Raw genomic sequence first — 8,812 nt, 5'->3', positions numbered from 1 at the left:
AGCGCTGGATCCGAGCCACATCTGTGATCTACACCACAGCTCATGGCAACGTCAGGTCCTTAACCCACTGAGGGAGGCCAGGGATCGAGCCTATATCCTCACGGATGCTAGTCAGATTCGTTGCCACTGAGCAACTGCTGATTCAGTTTTGAAGCCCCACATCAGTGGTTCTCAAAAAGTGGTCCCCAGACTGGCGATGACATCAACATCCCCTGAGAATGGTTCATAAAGACACAATTTCATCCCCTCTGCAGACCTCCCGGATCGGAAACCAGACATGGCCCCATCATCCTCCTAGCTGATTCTGCACTCAAATGTTTGAGAACCACCGCCCTCGACAGTGGCAAGGAGAAGGCAGGAGCAACTCTGAGTTCACCAAGGAGCATCTGCATTTCAGATTTGCCTCCTGGACCAGACTCCCGTGGACCCATTGCAGGCGGTGAGTAAACACTGAAAAAGCTGCCTTGCAAAATCTCTGAGCCCCAGGAGATAAGACCGTGCACTTTCCTTTTTCCTGGTCCAAAGGGCAGCCATGGCGAGAGCGAAGACCCCTCTCCCACTGGTGCCCAAGAACACAGTTTAGCCTCAACACCCTGAGGGTCTAGAGCGCATGGCTCGGTTTCCATGGTTTCCATACCCCGAGGGCCCCACCTCAGAGATACTCTCAGGAAACTGCAAGAAAAATTGCCCCCCCCCCCGCCCCTCCACCTTCTGAGAGCTGAAGGTCATGTAATAGCAGGTGCACAAGGGCCAGAGGGACGGGACGCCATCTGTTTCGTGTGGCCTGAAGAAGCTCTGCTGCTCTGCAAATGGTATATTTTCCAAATCATAGGAGCTTTTGAGAAACACATACACATGTACACACTAATTACTAATTCTTTCATTAAATGGAGTGACCCCGGGTCACCGTCCCTCTGGGTTTTAACATTATTTACATACAAGAAATAAGGGTCTGGAGTTCCCCTGTGGCTCAGCAGGTAAAGAACCTGACTAGTGTCCCTAAGGATGTGGGTCCGATCCCTGGCCTCGCTCAGTGGGTTAAGGATCCAGCATTGCCACAAGCTTCAGTGTAGGTTGAAGAGGCTCCTCGGATCTGGCATTGCTGTGGCTGTGGTGTAGGCTGGCAGCCGTAGCTCCAATTCAACCCCGAGCCTGAGAACCTCCATATGCTGCAGGTGCGGCTCTAGAAAGCAAAAAATAAAAATTTAAAATTAAAATTAAAGTAAATAAATAAATAAAATAAAATAAAAATTGGGGTAGCAAGTAAATTATTCCTGCTTTAATTCACTCTGTTTTCAATTTGGCCATCTCAGATTTGGCTGCATCAGTGATGGAGACAGCCAGATTAAAAGGTTGAGGAGGTGGAGACAGGGTTGAGTGGGACCAAAAAACATACTCTAGCCAATAACAAAAGATGTTTGTAATTCTCTCTTGGGTCTTCTTATGGGAGTCTTCCCCAGGGATTGTGGTTCCACAAACAGACTCCAAACTCAGCCCTAGCTCTTGGCAAATCAGGAAATTCCTTACAATAACAGCAGCTGCCATGCACTGGACCCTTAGGTCCTGGGTACTGTGCCAAGAAATTTACAATGAATCCTCCAGAACCACTGATCATTTACTATATCAGGCATTCTAATGCCTCGTGGTAATCTTCTGAGGCAGGTACTCATAGGTGAGAAGACTAGATGCAGAGAGGTGAAGGAAACTGCCCAAGATCCCACAGCTAGCAAGCGGCAGAGCTGGGATTTGAACCCAGGTCTCACATCAGATCTTGTGCTCCCAAGCCCTGCACTAGGCTGCCTCCCACTTGCGTATGTACTTGTTGTATCCCCATCGACAGATGCTGCTCTCTGGAGTTCCTGCTGTGGCTCATCAGATAATGACTCTGACTAGCATCCATGAGGATGCAGGTTTGATCCCTGGCCTCGCTCAGTGGGTTAAGGATCCAGTGTTGCCGTGAGCTGTGGTGTAGCTCGCAGACGAAGCTCAGAGCCTGAGTTGCTGTGGCTGTGGTGTGGGCCAGCAGCTGCAGCTCCGATTGGACCCCTAGCCTGGGAACCTCCTTGTGCCACGGGTGCGGCCCTAAAAAGAAAAAAGAAAAAAAAAAAAAAGATGCTGCTCTAAGGTGCGTTAAACACAGATAAATTCCTACAGGTCATACAGCTACTAACTACATGGTGCAACAGCCTCTCAAACTCAGCCAGCCTGTTTCCTGAGCCTTGGCTCTCAACGCTGCCCCACAGGGCGTGGGCACACTCATTCTCTGATGAAAACGAGAGCCAGAACCTGCGGAAAAGCACAGCTAGCGAGGTGCGTCCAGCCAGACCAAGAAGAAGCTGCTGAGAAACCTTAAACTGCATCTCTTTCATCAGAAGTCCATTGTTTACCCAAAATTCACCCAGTCTAGTTTGCAGTGGAAAGACTTTTCAGTCTTTCAGAAAGACTTTGGACAACAGCCGTGGCCTCTACCCCCGTGTTCTTGTGGTCTCCCTCAGAGTGGCTGTGGAAGCACAGATGCCCATTTCTGACGTGAGAGCCTGGCCGGGGATGTGGTGAAGGGGATGGTGGTTAAAAGAATTTACCTCGAATGGACTCTTTGGTGTGGGGGGTGGGTAGAGAGGGAGAGAGAGAGAGAGAAGGGACAGGGTCCATTGAGAAGAAAAGGCTGGAGGTAAGACTCGTCCAGCAATGCCACATTTACTGAGTTCCCACTATGAGCTAAAGGCTGTGCTGGGCACTCAGGAGATACAGACGACCTGAGCTGGGGAGGAAGAACTTCCCGTTACCTTGGATGAGTGCCTTTGAAGGAAGGGAGGTATACCTATACCAAAGGAACCTGACCTACTGGGCAGGGTTTGGGGGCAGAAAAAGCTTCTCTGGAGAAGGCAAACTTTGAGACACATCTAGGCCTGGATGTGTTCTGGAAAGAAGAACAGCATGTGCAAAGGCCCTGTGGTAGGGGCAATATTTGTAGGTCTGAGGAACTTAGATGAGACCAGTATGGCCAGAACAGAGAGAGCCTGGGGGAAAGTTGTGCCAGGCCAGGCCAGGGCTTGGCCATTTCTTGGGCCGCTCCCGCGGCATATGGAGGTTCCCAAGCTAGGGGTTGAATTGGAGACGTGGCCGCCAGCCTACACCAGAGCCACAGCAATGCAGGATCCGAGCCATGTCTGCAACCACAGCTCATGGCAAAGCTGGATCCTTTAACCCACTGAGCAAGGCCAGGGATTGAACCTGCAACCTCATGGTTCCTAGTCGGATTCGTTAACCACTGAGCCATGACGGGAACTCCAGACCTATGTTTTTAAAGTGGTCACCCTGGCTGCTCTGTGGCGGCCAGATGGGAAGAGTTGTGGTGCTCTAGGCTGGAGGTAGTTGTGGTTTGACCTGGGATGGCAGCTGTGAAGATGGAGAGAAGGTTATATTTGATTTTGTTTGTTTTTGTTTCTTTGCCTTTTAGGGCCTCACGCACAGCAGATGGAAGTTTGAAGCCTAGGGGTCAAACTGAAGCTGCAGCTGGTGGCCTAAACCACAGCCACAGCAACACCAGATCCTTAACCCACTGAGTGAGGCCAGGGATCGAACCTGCATCCTCATGGATACTAATCGGGTTTGTAACCCACTGAGCCACAGCAGAAACTCCAGAGAAGGTTATATTTGAAATAGAGCAAGTCCTCTGATGGCCCCCGCTCCATCTGGTTTTGCTTTTTAGTTAAGGGGGAAGAAAGCTCCCCCTGAGGGGAGGCTGGAGATGGGACTGGCACCCCGAGAGAGCAGTGGTGGTTTAGGGTAGAGTTGTTGAAAAGGGGAGGGGGCTGGTGGAGGGCCATCTGAAGGGCTCAGGTGACCCTACTGATGACAGCACGTCCGTACTGTTTTCCCCTGTGGCTTTTCTCTGCAGGGCAGGCACAGGGTGAGGTGGAGAGGAGATGAGAGGGCAGGCACAGAAGCTGAGGTGAGGGGCCACAAGGCAGGTGACTTTAGGCTGCTGGGAGATTATCTGGGGAAGGACTGAAGCCAGAAGGGGCCCAAGAGACTGAGAACCAGAGGCCTGGACAAGCGGGATCTCTCGGGAGATGGATGTGGCAGCAGAAGGGACGGGGAGAGGCAGGAGGGCCAGCAGCAAAGGCTCTCCTACTTTAGAGGGTGTTGATCTCCTCTGGGGGTAGGGTGGGGGTCCCTAGCAGAAGTATCAACAAACAACCCCCCATTCATGGTGAGCCTGGCACCAAGGACCTTCTGTGGCAGGAGGAGGGGGATGCAGTCCACTCGCCAACACATTTTACTACAAGGCGTCAAGTGCCCACAGAGGGTGGGAAGAGGGGATAAACAGGGATAACTGTAATTGAGTCCTACGGCCTACCCTTTATTTCAGAGTCTCTGGTGGGGAGCTGGGGCCTGATGTGGCCCCTCAGCCCTATTTCCAGGGGCTCCTCCTCCACCAGCCACTCACACAGGTGTGAAGCTTTGGTCCTCAGCCCTCCACTCTCAAGGCCACCAGCAGGACCATCAGAGGAACCACTTCCCCTTGATCCCTGTGTCTTTCCCTGGTCCCTTCAGACCCCCATCCTTTCATTCCCATCCCTTCTTTGTGTGTGCGTGTGTGTGTGTGTGTGTGTGTGTGTGTGTGTGTGTGTGTGTGTGTTTGTCTTTTGCTTTTCTAGGGCCGCACCCACAGCATATGGAGGTTCCAGGCTAGGGGTCCAATCAGGTACTCGCCGGCCTACACCACAACCATAGCAACACAGGATCTGAGCCACATTTGCAACCTACACCACAGCTCACGGCAACGCCAGATCCTTAACCCGCTGAGCAAGGCCAGGGATCGAACCTGTGTCCTCATGGATACTAATCAGGTTCGCTAACCTCTGAGTCATGACGGGGAACTATATATTCCCACCCCTTTCTTCCCAAGTTGGCTGTCGTCGGCTCTTGGCTCCACTGGACCCCTCTCTCACCATCCCCGGCTGGATGGAGAAGGAATAAGGATGGAGACACATCCATCCTGACACGTCAGAGCCCCTAGGAGTGCCGAGAGCTGTGCTAAGCATTTACGTGCACCCCCTAGTTCCCTGTATTTACCCCAAGAGGACCAGGGACCTGCCCAGGGATTGGCAAAGTCCAGATTCAGACCCAGGCCCTCCCTGCAGACTCATAAACTACCGCTCTAAAACTGCCTATCATGAGGCAGCCCTTGGGGGACAGGACAGAAGGGAGGTGACAGCGCCAAGAGTGTTGAGGAACCAGTAGATGCACCCCATGCCAACTCCAGACATGGCCCAAGATGCACCCAGTGTGAGTCCAGCTCAGGTTAGACAGAGCCAGGAGCCTGGGCTGGGGGGGAAGGTGTGAGAGAGGGTTGGGGGTGGGGGCGCAGGGCCTGGGTGGCTGGGAAGGGTTTGTGGTCAGCACTTCCAGGGGAAAACACCCCCTTAATCCTATCTCGGGGATGGCATTGTGTCACAGCCTGTCCCACGGGCGTGAGTGGAAAGACGCCCATGGACTCAACCAACCTACATCCCCTCCCCTGGGAGGGGAACGGGGACTCTCTCGAATTCTGCTGAAATGCCTGGTTTGTGGTTCTCTCAGCTGGTATACACAGTTCTGGAACTTTGTGACTTTTTAAAGGAGTGTCTGTTTAAGATCTAAAACAGAGGCTCTTGGAGTTCCCTTCGTGTCTCAGCGGTTAACACAGCTGACTAGATTCCATGAGGATGCGGCTTCGATCCCCGGCCTTGCTCAGTGGGTTGCTGTGAGCTGTGGTGTAGGTGGCAGACAAGGCTCAGATCCCGCATTGCTGTGGCTGTGGTGTGGGCTGGCAGCTGTAGCTCCAATTTGACCCCTAGCCTGGGAATCTCCATGTGCCGTGGGTGTGGCCCTAAAAAGACAAAAAGATTAAAAAAAAACAAAAACAGGGGTTCTCTACTGGGGGTGATCTGGACTCCCAGGGGATATTTGCAATGTCTGACGATGCTCCTGGCATCTCGTGGGTGAAGCCAGGGCAGCTGCTAAACATCTGCCAGCTCACCAGTCAGGACCCATAACAGAGAAGTATCTGGACCAACAGGGGAGGGAGGGGAGGGAGCAGGGTGGCTCTTCCATCGTGTCTGAGTCCCATAGCCCTCGGTCTGAGACTGGCTCTCCATCCCAATGGGCAGGGGTGGGGGTGGGAGGCCTGGCAGTAGTAGAGCCCAGGCTGCTCAAGGGCAAAGGTGTGGCCTGTGAACAACCACACCTATGCCCACCTGGTGAGCCTGGGCTCCTGTGGTGCCTCCTGGGATGTTTCCAGGTAGCCTCCAGCTTTTGTGGAGCACAGAGAGCGTCTGTCCCCACAGAGGACTCAGTCTGTTCAAACCCCATTGTTTTGGGGGGAGGGTAAGGGGAACCTCAACTTAGGGGTGGAATTTTCCAGTCTTTCCCTCATTGTGGTGGCAAGGAAGCCAAGGTTGGGGGAGGGGGGGATGCTATGCTCCCGTGGCTGCTGGAGGGGAAAAGTATAACTTGGAAGAGTGTCATTTAAAGGACAATTCAGGAGTTCCTGTCATGGTGCAGCAGAAATGAATCCGACTAGGAACCATGAGGTTGCGGGTTCGATCCCTGGTCTTGCTCAGTGGGTTAAGGATCTGGCATTGCCCTGAGCTGTGGTGCAGCTTGCAGACGTGGCTCGGATCTGGTGTGGCTGTGGTTGTGGTGTAGGCTGGCGGCTGCAGTTCTTATTGGACCCCTAGCCTGAGAACATCCGTATGCTGCGGGTGCAGCCCTAAAAATGACAAAAGACAAAAAGTAAATAAATAAAAAGTAAAGGATAATTCAGTGGCTACATATTTGGGGGACTATGACCCAAGGGACTATGACCCATGTTTTATCCCAAGGCAATATGAAAAACCACAAAATTCCCATCAAGATGACAAAAAAAATCTTACTGGCACAGCCAAGTCCTGTGCCCAGCAGCCAGCTCGACACCCCCCCCCCCCCCCCGCATTCTGGTGACACACACCAGTTTGCAGCCTTTCTGGCTGACCTCAGGCCTCCAGGCTGCCTGTACTGGGTCTGAGAACCAGCGAAAGTGCTTTGACCTTTGCAAAGTTTGACGGTACGGCAGGCATCCCCCCACCCCACAACCTACCCGGAGGCGGCACCTTCCTCTCAGAACTGGTGGCAAGGGTTCCCAGAGGGCTTGGCAAGGTGGGAAAAAGAAAAAACTTTCCTGGCGGGTCATCTCTCTGCTGCTCTGAAGTGCGGCTTGGGGGTCGCCTCTCCTGGGGGCTGTCATGGGCTTCTGGAATATGCCTACAGAGCCTGGGGTCCACACGGACCTGGGCTCCCAGGCTTTGGCCTTGCATGCCATCCAGGAACAGACCGGAATGAAGGACTGAGGTTGCAGGAGAGTAAGGGGAGCTGTCTGCTTCTCTCTCTGTTCCACGCTGCTCAACATATGGTCTGAATTAAGACATCTGAGATGGTTTCAAAACACCCTGCTCTGTGTGAGGACTTTGTTTGGCTCCCGGATCCAGGAAACCCAGTGTAGAAGATATTTTGGAGATCACTGGGGAAATCTGAATACGGCCTGAGTGTGGGCTGATAATGAAAAAATTCTGGATCATTCTGTTAGATTCGTTAACAGTATTTGGGTTAAGTAGGAAAGGGTCTGTAAGGTGCAAATTGAAGTCTTTGACAGGAAATGGCCATGATATCTGTAATTTACTTGGCATACTTCTCCAAAGAATGTTATCCTGTCCCCCTCACTTTTATTGTCTGCTGAAAATTTTCATAATGGAAAGTAAAAGCAAAACCAAAAGACCCTGCGAGTCTTCAGGTTCCTCATCAGAAGAAGAAAATGTTGCTTTGACTTTGGAGTCAAAGAAGAGGGATGTGGGAGTTCCCATTGTGGCTCAGTGGGTTAAGAACCTGACTAGTATCCAGGAGGACGTAGGTTCCATCCCTGGCCTCCCTCAGTGGATTAAGGATCTGGCGCTGCCGTGAGCTGTGGTTAGGTTACAGATGCTGCTCAGATCTGGCGTTGCTGTGGCTGTGGTGTAGGCTGGCAGCTGCAGCTCCGATTCAACCCCTAGCCTGGGAACCTCCATATGCCCTGGGTGTGGCCCTGAAAAGATAAAACCAAAAAAAACATCTCTTGCCACATAGAGCAACTGTGACAGGGCATTCACTCATTCAGCTGTTAGTCCAGTCATTCGGCAAAGGTTGGTTAAGGGTCTGTCATTTGCTGGTGTCTGTGCTGGGTGCTGGGCACACACAGTGATGAGTGAAAATAAATGCTGTCCCCATCCCTGAGGAGCATATCGTCTTGTTGGGGAGGTCAGTGTTAATCAAAGATAGATTAAAATGACAACTACATAGGAGTTCCCGTTGTGGCTCAGCTGTTTAAGGACCCAACATTGTCTCTGTGAAAATTTGGGTTTGTTCCCTGGACTGGCTCCGTGGGTTAAGGATCCAGCGTTGCCATGAGCTGTGGTGTAGGCCTGTAGCTGCAGCTTCAATGCGACCCCTAGCCCAGGAGCTTCCCTATGCCATGGGTGTGGCCCTAAAAAGAAAAAGACAGTACAACTAAATAAAACAAGTATGGAAGAGAAGAAAATGACCGAGCCAGGAACCAGAGTTTGGAGGGAGGAGAGATGGGATGTGGGATGTGCAAAGGCCCTGTGGCTGCAGGAAGAGTGGCAGCCCTGAGGACCAGAGGAGGGCCAGGAATGGGAATGGTTGGAACTTAAGAGAAAGGTGACATAAAGGCAGGGACACTTGCCCTGTGGGCTACCTCTCTCTGGGTATGCAGATTAACTTGAAGTTGGCTTTC

The sequence above is a fragment of the Phacochoerus africanus genome, chromosome 9 (genome assembly GCF_016906955.1).
Source record: "Phacochoerus africanus isolate WHEZ1 chromosome 9, ROS_Pafr_v1, whole genome shotgun sequence".
Taxonomy (NCBI): domain Eukaryota; kingdom Metazoa; phylum Chordata; class Mammalia; order Artiodactyla; family Suidae; genus Phacochoerus; species Phacochoerus africanus.
Note: the sequence above shows the minus strand (reverse complement) of the source record.